Consider the following 14,570-nt stretch of genomic DNA (forward strand, 5'->3'; position numbering starts at 1 on the left):
GTTGTGGCCATCGTGGCGATGTCTTGCATATCTGGTGGTCATGCCCGAGACTGGTCAGTTTTTGGTCTCGTGTATTTGGCCTCCTTTTCACGTTGTTTCATCTATCCATACGCCGGGATGCTCGGTATGCCTTGCTTCATTGCCCCATACCGGGTCTCTTTGCTCATCAGCAGAAGCTGGCGTCCTATTTGTTTCTGTCGGCCACCAGAACAATTGCTCAGGCCTGGAAGAGTCCGTTTGTCCCTTTTCAGGGGGTGCGGGATCGTATGACCAATATGATGCTTAATGAGCAGATGTCGAGCATATGCAACGATTCCCAATGTAAATTCTCGAAAATATGGGAACCATGGTTGCAATATGCCTTTCCCACGCTTCCTTTGGCTAGTATGGGGATGTACTGACGTTAGGCACTGGCGTTTGATGGTGGCGCTCCTGGATCTCTGCCCCCTCTTCTCTTTTTTTTCTTTTTCTCTCCTCTTATTTCTCTTCTCTTTCTTTCTTTCCATTTCTGTTAGTTTTTTTGGGTGATAGTTGACAGTTGCCTTTAATTGCAGTTAGAATTTCATTACCGTCATTGTTACCTATGTGCCATTGATAGCCCCTGCGTGGGCGTACCTTCTGCCTTGTTGAAGTTAGAGCACTGTTTTTCTTTTATTATTATGTTTTTTATCTTATCGGTGCAATTGATAGCCCCTGTGGGGGCATGTTTTGTCGCCTCTGTTTTATACTGCTTAAAACTAATAAAAACTATTGAAATACAAGGTAATTTCTATTCCCAACTGCTTTGACATTCCTTACATCTCCTCAGAGGAGCTAGTATTAAAGTAGTTGGTGTCATCTACAGTTGATCCACAAGTGTCCTACCACAGCATGGTGTCAGTGATTACATACATAGATTCTGCACCCTTTAAAGATTCAGTGTACAGAAATTTGGAAATAAAAAGGTCATAGTGAAAATAGAAAAACTGTTTATAAAGCAGTTATTAAAACTTTTCATATAAGGGATAACATGCTGCAAATAATGTTGGCCTCAGGCCAATGTGAGAACATAAAAAGTCCTTGTTGTCCATATTACGCCATATGGCCAAAAGTATAAGAACACATAGCTATATGAGCTTGTTGTATATTGTTTTCCAAAGTCATGGGCTTTAGTAAGGAGTTATCTCTCCCCCCCCCCCCCCCTCCATCTTTAACAGCATTGGGGTTCTGGGATTATTTTCAACAAGATTTTGTAATGTGTCTGTGAGAATTTGTCCAAATTATTGATGAATGAATGTACCTGGGTTTGGTTTGTATAGTGTTCAATGAATCCTGCATGAAGACTAAAAACTTCAAACCTAAAATGTAACCCTATTGAAGTATATGGGGAGGGGAAAATCTTGATAATCAATTGAAAGGGTTTATCTTTTTTTGCAAACATCAATCCTTTTAAATGCATGCTTGGTGGTAGTGGGTATTATGGAACTGCACAATTGCCACAAACAAAATCAGCGGCACTGTATTCTGCCATTGCATATTTTGGATGATAATTGTTTTAAAGTTTTACATTATTGATTATCTTAAATACACTGCTCAAAAAAAAATAAAGGAACACTTTTTAATCAGTGTAACATCAAGTCAATTAAACTTCTGGGGTATTGATCTGGTCAGTTATGTAGCAGAGGGGGTTGTTAAGCAGTTTCTGCTGCTTTGGTGTTAATTAAATTAACAAAAGGTGCACTACATGGACAACAATGAGACGACCCCCAAAACAGGAAAGGATATGCAGGTGGAGGCCAATGACATTTTTGTTCCTACTCATCTTTTCTGACTGTTTTTCACTAGCTTTGCATTTGGCTAGGGTCAGTGTCACTACTGGTAGCATGAGGCAATACCTGGACCCTACAGAGGTTGCACAGGCAGTCCAACTCCTCCAGGATGGCACATCAATACATGCCATTGCCAGAAGGTTGGCTGTGTCTCTTAGCACAATTTCAGGAGCATGGAGAAGATTCTAGGAGACTGGCAGTTACTCTAGGAGAGCTGGACAGGGCCATAGAAGGTCCTTAACCCATCAGCAGGACCAGTATCTGCTCCATTGTGCAAGGAGGAACAGGATGAGCACTGGCAGAGCCCTACAAAATTACCTCCAGCAGGCCACTGGTGTGAATGTCTCTGACCAAACAATCAAAAACAGACTTCATGAGGGTGGCCTGAGGGCCTGATGTCCTCTAGTGGGCACATAGAGCTCGACTGGCATTTGCCATTGAACACGAGAATTGGCAGGTCCACCATTGGCACCCTGTGCTTTTCAAAGATGAGAGCAGGTTCACCCTGATCACATGTGACAGACGTGAAAAGGTCTGGAGAAGCCGTGGAGAACGTTATGCTGCCTATAACATTATTCAGTATGACCGTTTTGGTGGTGGGTCAGTGATGGGTCTGGGGAGATATATCCATGGAGGGATGCACAGACCTCTACAGGCTAGAAAATGGCACCCTGACTGTCATTAGGTATCGAGATGAAATCCTTGGACCCAGTGTCAGACTCTACGCTGGTGCAGTGAGTCCTGAGTTCCTCCTGGTGCACGACAATGCCCGGCCTCATGTGGTGAGAGTATGCAGGCAGTTCCTGGAGGATGAAGGAATTGATACCATTGAATGGCCCTCAAGCTTGCTTGACCAAAATCCAATTAAACTCTTCTGGGATATCATACTTCAGCCCATCCGGCACTGCCAGGCTGCACCTCAGACTGTCCAGGAGCTCAGTGATGCCCTGGTCCAGATCTGAGAGGAAATACCCCAGGACACTATCTGTCGTCTCATTTGGAGCATGCCCTGACATTGTCAGGCATGCATACAAGCACGTGGGGGCCATACAAACCACTGAGGACCATTTTGAGTTTCTGCAATGAAAATTCAGCAAAATGGACTAGCCTGCTGCATCATTTTTTCACTTTGATTTTCGGGGTGTCTTTGAATTCAGTCCTTTCTAGGTCGATAATTTTTGTTTACATCAAACGGCATGTTTACGCACATCACCCAGTCCATATCAGTATAGATATCCAGCATGATATTTTTCCCCATTGAGATCTGATGTGTTTTCAAAGTGTTCCTTTAATTTTTTTGAGCAGTGTATGACAGCAGCACTCCAATCTAACTAATTAAAACTTTAAAAAAGTATTTTGTAGGCAGGTTTGGCTGCAACATATGCTTTTTTTATCCAGTGACAATACATGAACTGAATGATAGAAGTAAGTGGGGGATATGATCACCATGTATAAATACATAATTGGTCCATATAATGAACTCAGTGTAGAGTTATTCACCTTAAGGTCATCACAGAGGACAAGGTGGCACTTTTACGTCTGGAAGAAAAGAAATTTAATTCCCAAATACGGAAAGGTTTCTTCGCAGTAAGAGCTGTAAAAATATGGTATAGACTCCCTCTAATTGCAACTGAGGTTCAACTGCAGAAATAATATGTATGGCACCTTAACAGTGCTGGAGCACTGGAACACGCCAGGAGAGATCGCTGGAGCTGGTCATAGAGGCAGTCCAGTAGAGTTGACACAAACTGTCCCAAAAGAAGTTGGAGATTAATTTTCAATTCAGTCACAATTTAGGCTGTAAATATTGATGTAACTTTATTTGTCCTATAGCCAAAGCTTTTTTTCTCAGAAAATAGGTGCAGGAAGTCAACCACAACCCCCAAACTCCCCCACTCATACTCCAAATCGCATCAAACAATGGGTATGGTCATATTTCGCTAACAGTGGGAGGGTCTTAAGGGAGCATTAAACACCAGGCATGCATTAGGTAAATAGTGCAGAATTCAAGGGGTTACACACAGATTGCAGAGTCAAAGGGTGCGCAAACGTGCAGCTCTAGTACCTCCCTACACACTGTAGGTAGCTCAGTCTCTCTCACTTGCAGGGAGATCTTCCAGTGGGGGTGTCAGCATCCGCACTGCACCCCAGGCACCTGCATCTCCCTTGTCCCCAACCAGTACTCAGTGGGAGCTACTCAGAAGATCAGATCTGTGGGAGCCTTTAAGAGACAAGCTGTCACTTGTAAACACAGAAGCCGGACTTCTGTGTTTACAAGTGATAGAGGTGAGCAGGGAGCAGAGGGCCTGAGTTCCACCAAGCAGGGGCGGACTGACAACTCATGGGGCCCCCGGGCAATAGGGGATCATGGGTCCCCTGTGTCCTTGCCCAAACTCAAAAAAGCCTATGAAAAAGGTACCAGGGGCATCTCATGGGGCCCCCTACTGACCCCAGGCCCTCGGACAGTGCCTGAGTTTCCAAATGGTCAGTCCACCCCTGCCACCAAGTTCCAGCTGAGAAAAAAGCCCCACCTAGCACAACAGAAATGGTTGAGTATTTAGAGTAAGAGCATTGTTTTACAAGCCTCTTGGAAGGTACCATGTTTGTGTTTTCAGATATAAGATGACCTTCACCCAACCCTGCTCTAGACAAAAATGGATCATCAAGTTTGTTTTTTATTGATTTTCCCCAAGATAAACCAACTCCAAGGGTATCCAGCAAGTCTAAATGTGCAAGTCTGTGGAAGGTCCTTTGGTACTAAATATCTTTCTATGCTTTGATTACTTGTGCGTGTCCTCCAGCTGATGCCTATAGTTAGTTCTAGAGCATATGCATATTTTAACTTCGTATTTAGTTGTGTGGTTGGAGTTTCCTTCGAATGCTTTGAATAGCAAAACTGAAACATTCCTCCCACAAACTTGACAATGAATAGTAATTTACCTCGGTAAACAAGTAGCTATTAATGCTCAGAAGTGTGATATCCTCATGGTTTTTCTCCTTTTTCTTTTTTTTTTATTTGTTATTGCTGGCTTTTCTATAAATAGTGTTTCACTCCCATTAATTATTACTAGTGCCGCAGTAGCTTCACATAACAGATGCTCTGTCATGTCTTATTGTTCAAAGTGTGTGCCATTACATCTCATACATTAGTCTGCTGGACCATCTGCCTCTAATGAGACCCAAGCAATTATCAGCTCTTCATCAGGTTAGGTCCTTGCTGGGGAACGTCGAGCTCGCTGTCTCGCTGGTGTTTGTTTTCCAAAAAAAGAAATTAGTGAAGGAAGATTTCCCTGCCTAATCGGAGGCATGTTACAGAGGTATTATCTGGGCAGATCCCTCAGAGCTGAAGAGGCATTGCCAGTAACTGAAGGGTTAACAGCAAATGTCACTGCTCATATGACAGACCAATTTAGAGATGAGAGTAAAAAAAAAAAGGTTTTAACTAGACACCAATTTCATGGATCTGCTATGCGCTGAAATTCACATTTATTGCTGAATAAAACAATCACAATCAATTAATGATAAAAAAACATTACTGACTAATAAAGTGCATTAGTATCAAATATGTAACCTTAGCACCACTTTAAGGGAAAGCTGCACAGATGGAATTGTGTAGGTTGACTTGTCTATTCCTGAAAATGTTAGGTGTCTGATTGTCTCTGGCTTAAATTCCAACTCCAGTACCCCCTGCCCCATTTTCTGTCCCACGTTTCTTTATGAGCCCCTCCCATTTTTTTTAAATATATATTTTTCTATACATCTATTTTCCTGCAGTCATTGATCTAGTCAATTCAGACCGGAACCGCAGGTCCTCTTCTCTTGGGCTGCAGGCAAGTCATACATGTTCCGGTGAAAAGTTCTATGAAAAAACATAGCATCATTATCTGCAGTACCAAATACATACAAAAGATGTCCAAGGGACTTTACCAAGAAACGGCAAATAATAATATGAAAAGGTAAAATACCATAAATTTCAAGGTCTATGGTAACTCACATGTGCTCTGCTATGGAAACATCTGCTGTCAGTAATACATTGCACCCATCCAACGAGCCGAGGAGAGCCCCTGTCCCCGCCACTAAGAATATATAGCCCCATTAGAGTGGTGAGACTCACCCAGCCAGCATCATACTATGAGAGCCAGAACTGGTGTCCCACACGACCATCTACCATCTGGTGGGCCGATGCCTGCCTCCAAGATGGCCATCTGGTGGAAACAGTCCATGCGCTGGGCGTGATGACATCAGACACTGTAAAAATGCAGCCCTGCAATGCTTACAGATTACTGCAGCATTCTCCTGTGAGTTCAGGCCTGAAAATGTGCTCCCAAGAGGTGCAATCTTGACACCCTAGGAAGTGGGAAATCATTCACCCCAAGGGGATTGACTTTGGATCAGAGAGGAAGAAGCACGGGGCAGCACTGGAGCAAGGCGAGGATGGGTACTGCTTGGAAACCTTTTTTATTTTTTTTTTAACAACATTTGTGAATTTGAAGCTGTTGCAGTGAATGCATAGGGAAAGCAAACAAACTTAATAAGGAGTAAATATGGTCAGCTAGGAAACCGTACTTTATTTGTGATAGTTAGCTTGCTGAGCAATTATACCCATACGCATAGTAAATATAAATGTTAGGCATTCACCAGTCAGGTCTATTATCCATGAATAAGACTGTCTTACTACTAGCCAATGTTACACTGCTGTATCCTCTGCCATATCTTAATTCTTAATACAGCCCCAGCATGTGCTCTGTCTATGTCTCTAGTAGATTTGGACATAGCCTTGCTTATTAAAATTGTTCTGCTACTGGCCAAACTCTTACTGCTGTGTCGTCAGCAATCTCTTAATTCTAGTCATAAAGCACCTGCCTGTACTCTTTATCTTTGGTTTGTTTCATCCAACTCTCCCTCAATAAAAATGTCCTGTTGCTGGCCAATTTTACACCTGTGGTCTCTAAATTCTGGTATGCATCAGCAAAAACAGGGACATCCACGGCAAACTACTGCTCAATTTCTATCTACTGCTCAAATTGGGTCTATTACTGTTTAATGGAAAAACATGTGTCACTGCTAAAACTATGTGAAAAAGCCTTTTTTCAGACTGAAACAAGTCAGATTGGGGTCTTGCTGCTGTATGTAAGCCAAGGTAATTCTAAAAAAGGAAACATTCCCAGCCAAATGTGTGCTGCTAGCATAAACTGTCTCTAAGAATGTCTGTGATAATCATACTATTCTGTAACACCACATTCAGCTTTTCCTAAGCATGTTATTTCAATGTTGCCCCTGAAGCTACATGACAAGCCCCTCAACCTCCTGTACAGTATTAAAAAAAAGAAAAATCTTCATTAGATTGAATAGTATTGAAGAAATGAAAGAACTTATCTCCATTACACAAGATCACCTTACTAAATTTGTATCTCAATGGTCCTGTTGGACTCACTTTAAGACCACCCCACAGTATAAAATTTACATTTAAATACTAAGGTAAAATAATACCTCTCCATAATGTCTTGAGACATCCAATGGCTCGGTCTGTCTGTTGAATGACTGTTATGATCCAGGGAAGTACTGTAATAATTATCTCTGTAGTTATGGGGGGGCACTGGGGGTATTAGAGCCTTCCCCACCAATCTTATCGAATCTTTCCCCACATTGGTACCCACATCCATTCCCGTCCTTTACCTTTCCTTTCCCATTTTCTTTTTCCTCCCTTTTTTTTTCTTTTTCTCTCTCCTCTTTTTCTTTTCTCTTCTCTCTTTCCCTTATCCTCCTTTGAACTTACTTCTTTATATTCCCCTCACTTTTGTACTCTTCTTATACTTTTAATTGTCGTGCTCTGTGTAGACATGAACTGTTTTTGGCTATATGACACTTCATAAAAGTTGTATGGAAGATATATGCCTCTTGTGATTGTTATTAATTCCTGCTACATACAGTTGGTCATGTTGATTTGCCTTCTATGATATTGTACTTGTCTTTTTTTTTTTATGTGACCTAAATAAAAATTTTTATGGACAAAAAAAAAAGAAAAAACATTTACATTGGTAAATGTCCCCCATGGCAGTGTTCAGCATCCCATGCCTTTCTTGACAGAAGTCTGTCTATGAGACCTAAGTATGGCAATACAACAATATTTGCAACCCATAGATTTTAATGGTGTTGACCTTTAATTTCAGGTTCGCCAAATTTCTAAAAAGATTTGAAGAAAGAATCCTTGGTTAATTGAATCCTTGATTAATTGAACCTAAATAGATTTGCCCATCATTATTCCTAATTAAGCAATTCATCTTCCTGCTTCAGTAAAATCGGTTTCCTATATCAGCCCCCCCCCCCCGTTACAGCCACCCTACAAGACAGCGAATCAGCATCACCACCTCCAACCAGTGAACAGAAAGCAGTAAAGCTAAATATATAATAAGGACCCAGGAGGCAGAAGAATTATCTTTAGGAAGGGCTGTGTACAGTGCACGTTTGGTTGGCCAACATTACAGATTCTTATAGATCTCTTAGATTGTAAGCTCCAAGGATCAGGCCCTCCTAACCGTCTTGTATTGAACTGTATTGTTGCTGTATTGTCTCCCTTTATATTGTAAAGTGCTGAGCAAACTGTTGGCGCCGTATAAATCCTGTATAATAATAATAATCATCTATAGCTAAAAAATCTACAATACGGAAGGGTTAGGTTTTTATTGCTGTCTAGGGACAGACTGCTGGAAAGATTTCATCTTGGTCACCATGTTCTCCAGATGGAAAGTGATGGGAATTCAAAAATGGTACCTTCAGACTGTAAACAGAGGTGAGGGAGAATCCTCCAATGAGTGTATCTGTTGTATTCCGAGCTGTCAGAATTGGGATTTGCCCTTATTTTGTTGGGATTCTCATTTTCAGTGGCGTCCTTGGAACAAAAATTGAGAGGAAATCTGCTCAATGAGGGCAGAAACAGTAATAAGATTTGATAGAGTTTCTAACCTTTCACCATTCTACTCAAAACTAAAAACAGTAAGTAAAATTTAATGAGGTTTTATTATGTTTACACCATTCTTAGCAAAATCTAAAAACTGCGATTTGTGAAAGTCCTAGGAGGTGAGCAGTTCCTGAGATGTCTGACACCTACAGTTAGTTCCTAGCCAAAGTAGCTTAGATCACGTATCTTCTTCATTCTAATTTACTATAGAGCCTTAATGCGAAATTGTGTTTTAAGGTCATATATTCAACTGTGTTATTACCATGTCCAAATTTGGTGAAATTTTATAGGGCTGCATTAAAGGGCTGTATATTTGGAAGACAACGCCAAGCATAATTATTGATCCAATGTAAATGTGCCCTCTAAATGTCCATTATTCTTGTACACTTTATTGGAAAAACATTTTAAAAATTCAGAAATCTGGAGGAGCAGTTGACAGAGATCTTGAAATACGGCTAATGGTTACAAGAGTAGATCTGTTTGGTTTGATTTTTATTGGTATAAATTATGTTTGCATAACTACAGAACATAAACAAATATTTAAAAGACTCTTAAATCTAAACTACAACTTATATAAAGAGCAAATCATATCCAAAAATAGAAAGTTGACACACAGATAAAATTGAAGATATTTCTGCACAGCTGAGACAAACTTACTGTCTTGATGTGTATTCAGGGTAGTATCAAAAATTTTCGAGACTAGTTTTGTAAGACACCAACAGATGGCAGCACAAGGTTGCACACACAATCACAGGGAGCAGCGACCTTCATAAGTCAGCATGCCAAAAGAGATCATCCTGTGTACATTGGGAGCTGTGCAACTGGTGCTATTTCATCATGGACATCAAGTTAGAACAAAGAGCAAACGTGAAATTCTGCGCAAAACTGTACACCCAAGATTCGGCACCGATAATGATCCTCGACATGAAGGAGGGTTCATCCATGGAACTCTGACAGAGTTCTCGGCAGACTTCGATGAAGTCTTTCACCAACATTTTCGAGGGTAGAGCTCATTGAAGCATCATCGTAAACTTGCCAAATCATGTCAAACCTCTCTGTGGCAGATTTGCCCAGTTTTACGCAGAATTTCACATTTGCTCTTTCTTCTTGCTTTCCATAATCAAAGAAAAAACTGTACACCCAAGTTTCGGCACCGATAATGATCCTCGACATGAAGGAGGGGTCATCCATGGAACTCTGATGGAGTTCTCATCAGACTTCGATGAAGTCTTTCACCAACATTTTCGAGGGTAGAGCTCATTGAAGGTCTACCTGATCTCTCGTTATCTTCCAGTGATGCTCTTCAGAAACCGTGCGTGCCACTCAGAACACCTCGAACAACTCATTGCAGCATCGTTGTAAACTTGCCAAATCATGTCAAACCTCTCTGTGGCAGATTTGCCCAGTTTTACACAGAATTTCACATTTGCTCTTTGTTCTTGCTTTCCATAATCAAAGAAAATGAGATTTTTATCAATGAAAACCAGCGCAAACCCACATAATCAATTGCATTACTCAACTTAGAAAACCACTTTTGTATTAATAAAAATATATATAATAAATTAAATATAAATAAATTAATATAAAAATATTAAATTCATAAGTCCAGTGACTAAAAATCAAGTGACAAAAAAATCAAAAAATCCCAAAAAATATATATTTAACAGTCCCGTGACAAAAAAATCAAATAAATTATAATTTTCATTGGATTCTTCCATGTTTATGATCCCTTCACCATCCACCAGTGCAGAAATCAACATTAACCGCACTCACCAGATAGTAGTGAGTCACACGCCTTTCAGGAATATTAAGGGCTCCTGGACCCCCTTTACTTTTTGTGAGACCTCCAAGTGCTGTTTCTTCTTATGTCTGGGTACCTCTTCTGCTTACTCCTCTCACCGAATCCCCCAAGGAAAATCAGGAAGAAGAAAAGACCATAGCGTGATACCGTAGTAATTTCTCCTCAAAGTAATCTCTCCAGACCACTCACATTCTTTTGCGGGATATAACCCACCTTTTATTCAAAACAACAATAATTTTCTTCCAAAGTGATCCACTTTTCAAGTACACCGACTTTTTAAGAGACCCCACAGCCTCGTATGCAGCAGGATGGCAGACCTCAGTTACAGACTCATCTGCTAAGCTAAGATGGCCCCTTGGAACGCACCGCTCGGCGTGCGCTCCACTCACCGGAAATGACGTCAGACGACGCAACAGGCAACCGGAAGTGCGTCAACGCGTTTCGCCCCACCCACAGGGCGTTATCAAGACCTTGATAACGCCCTGTGGGTGGGGCGAAACGCATTGACGCACTTCCGGTTGCCTGTTCCGTCGTCTGACGTCATTTCCAGTGAGTGGAGCGCACGCCGAGCGGTGCGTTCCAAGGGGCCATCTTAGCTTAGCAGATGAGTCTGTAACTGAGGTCTGCCATCCTGCTGCATACGAGGCTGTGGGGTCTCTTAAAAAGTCGGTGTACTTGAAAAGTGGATCACTTTGGAAGAAAATTATTGTTGTTTTGAATAAAAGGTGGGTTATATCCCGCAAAAGAATGTGAGTGGTCTGGAGAGATTACTTTGAGGAGAAATTACTACGGTATCACGCTATGGTCTTTTCTTCTTCCTGATTTTCCTTGGGGGATTCGGTGAGAGGAGTAAGCAGAAGAGGTACCCAGACATAAGAAGAAACAGCACTTGGAGGTCTCACAAAAAGTAAAGGGGGTCCAGGATCCCTTAATATTCCTGAAAGGCGTGTGACTCACTACTATCTGGTGAGTGCGGTTAATGTTGATTTCTGCACTGGTGGATGGTGAAGGGATCATAAACACGGAAGAATCCAATGAAAATTATAATTTATTTGATTTTTTTGTCACGGGACTGTTAAATATATATTTTTTGGGATTTTTTGATTTTTTTGTCACTTGATTTTTAGTCACTGGACTTATGAATTTAATATTTTTATATTAATTTATTTATATATAATTTATTATATATATTTTTATTAACACAAAAGTGGTTTTCTAAGTTGAGTAATGCAATTGATTATGTGGGTTTGCGCTGGTTTTCATTGATAAAAGTTTTTTTGTTTTTTGTACCTGTGCACAGCAACATCTCACGGGGATTTGTATGGTTAATAGGAGAGTCCTGGGCGCTGAGGTTTTGTTTTCTTTATAAAGAAAATGAGATGACTGAAGATGTATAATGCAGAGCAGTAGCCTACAATATTGCATCGTGAATATCATGGACAAGTCTCTCCTCTCTACCTAAAATCCCTGGGATAGGAGCACAAAGAAGACACATGGACATCTCTAAAGTAAGTGAGCAGTCTGAGATTTCAGAGGCTATAATGGAGATTTTAGGCCATACTGGGGTCAGTTTCACACAATCCCAGAAAATATGTTTTAGAGAATCATTAACTGGACATCCGCGAAGGCACAACTCTGAGACACCGGATATATCAACGGATACTTTTATGTTATGTTTCTTATTTAAAGTCCAATTTACTTTTTAGTTTAAGCCAGCTAAAAACATTCTAGGTGCTTTAGAACAAAAGATAATGGTTGTAAATAGAGATGAGCGAATCGAACCTGGCGAAGTGGAATTCGTTTCGAATTTTAGGAAAAATTCGATTCGCGTCGAATCCAAATATTAGCAAACTTCGGATGCGCGAATCGAATTTTCCCCGATCGGCCGATTTTCATCCCTTCTACAGCCGGCAAAAAGTGTCCCTGCAGAGAGCTCCGCTATTTCTGACAGTTCTCTGACAGTTCCTTCACATTTACAGCAGTTGAAACATTGTATCTATTTGTTTCCATTTAGGATACAGATGTTTTTATTCGGAAACAAATAGGTACAATGTTTCAACCGCTGTAAATGTGAAGGAACTGTCAGAGAACTGTCAGAAATAGCGGAGCTCTCTGCAGATACACTTTTTGCTGCACTGGAATTCTTCTTCATCCTCATCCTACTTCTTCTTCTTCTTCTTCATCCTCATCCTACTTCTTCTTCTTCTTCTTCATCCTCATCCTTCTTCTTCTTCATCCTCATCCTACTTCTTCTTCTTCTTCTTCTTCATCCTCATCCTACTTCTTCTTCTTCTTCATCCTCATCCTACTTCTTCTTCTTCATCCTCATCCTACTTCTTCTTCATCTTCATCCTCATCCTACTTCTTCTTCTTCTTCTTCATCCTCATCCTTCTTCTTCTTCTTCTTCTTCTTCTTCTTCATCCTCATCCTACTTCTTCTTCTTCTTCTTCTTCTTCATCCTCATCCTACTTCTTCTTCTTCTTCATCATCATCCTCATCCTACTTCTTCTTCTTCATCATCATCCTCATCCTACTTCTTCTTCTTCTTCTTCATCCTCATCCTACTTCTTCTTCTTCTTCATCCTCATCCTACTTCTTCTTCTTCTTCTTCTTCTTCTTCATCCTCATCCTACTACTTCTTCTTCTTCTTCTTCTTCTTCTTCATCCTCATCCTACTTCTTCTTCTTCTTCTTCTTCATCCTCATCCTACTTCTTCTTCGTCTTCTTCTTCTTCTTCTTCTTCATCCTCATCCTACTTCTTCTTCTTCTTCATCCTCATCCTACTTCTTCTTCTTCTTCTTCTTCTTCTTCTTCATCCTCATCCTACTTCTTCTTCTTCTTCTTCTTCATCCTCATCCTACTTCTTCTTCTTCTTCATCCTCATCCTACTTCTTCTTCTTCTTCATCATCTTCATCCTACTTCTTCTTCTTCTTCATCCTCACCCTACTTCTTCTTCTTCTTCTTCTTCTTCTTCATCCTCATCCTACTTCTTCTTCTTCTTCTTCTTCATCCTCATCCTACGTCTTCTTCTTCATCTTCATCCTACTTCTTCTTCTTCTTCTTCATCCTCATCCTAGTTCTTCTTCTTCTTCTTCTTCTTCATCCTCATCCTTCTTCTTCTTCTTCTTCATCCTCATCTTACTTCTTCTTCTTCTTCTTCATCCTCATCCTACTTCTTCTTCTTCTTCTTCATCCTCATCCTACTTCTTCTTCTTCATCCTCATCCTACTTCTTCTTCATCCTCATCCTACTTCTTCTTCTTCATCCTCATCCTACTTCTTCTTTTTCTTCTTCTTCTTCATCCTCATCTTACTTCTTCTTCTTCTTCATCCTCATCCTACTTCTTCTTCTTCTTCTTCATCCTCATCCTACTTCTTCTTCTTCTTCTTCATCCTCATCCTACTTCTTCTTCTTCTTCTTCATCCCCATCCTACTTCTTCTTCTTCATCCTCATCCTACTTCTTCTTCTTCTTCTTCATCCTCATCCTACTTCTTCTTCTTCTTCATCATCCTCATCCTACTTCTTCTTCTTCTTCATCATCCTCATCCTACTTCTTCTTCGTCTTCTTCTTCTTCATCCTCATCCTACTTCTTCTTCTTCTTCATCCTCATCCTACTTCTTCTTCATCCTCATCCTACTTCTTCTTCATCCTCATCCTACTTCTTCTTCTTCATCCTCATCCTACTTCTTCTTCTTCTTCATCCTCATCCTACTTCTTCTTCTTCTTCTTCCTACTTCTTCATCCTCATCCTACTTCTTCTTCTTCTTCTTCATCATCCTCATCCTACTTCTTCTTCATCCTCATCCTCATCTTCTTCTTCTTCTTCTTCTTGCCATGGGCCCCTGTACCGCCTCCTCATGCTGCTGCCAGGTCCAGAGTGTGTCATGGGTCCCTGTACGGCCTCCCATTGCTGCTGTCTCCATCGCCACACTCTGCCATGTGCCACTTTCAGGTCTCCTCGCACTGCTGGTGGGTTCCATTTTGTCATAGGGTGCTGTA

The sequence above is a fragment of the Staurois parvus genome, unplaced genomic scaffold (assembly GCF_062004578.1).
Source record: "Staurois parvus isolate SC_StPar_1 unplaced genomic scaffold, SC_StPar_1.0 ptg000498l, whole genome shotgun sequence".
NCBI classification, from domain to species: domain Eukaryota; kingdom Metazoa; phylum Chordata; class Amphibia; order Anura; family Ranidae; genus Staurois; species Staurois parvus.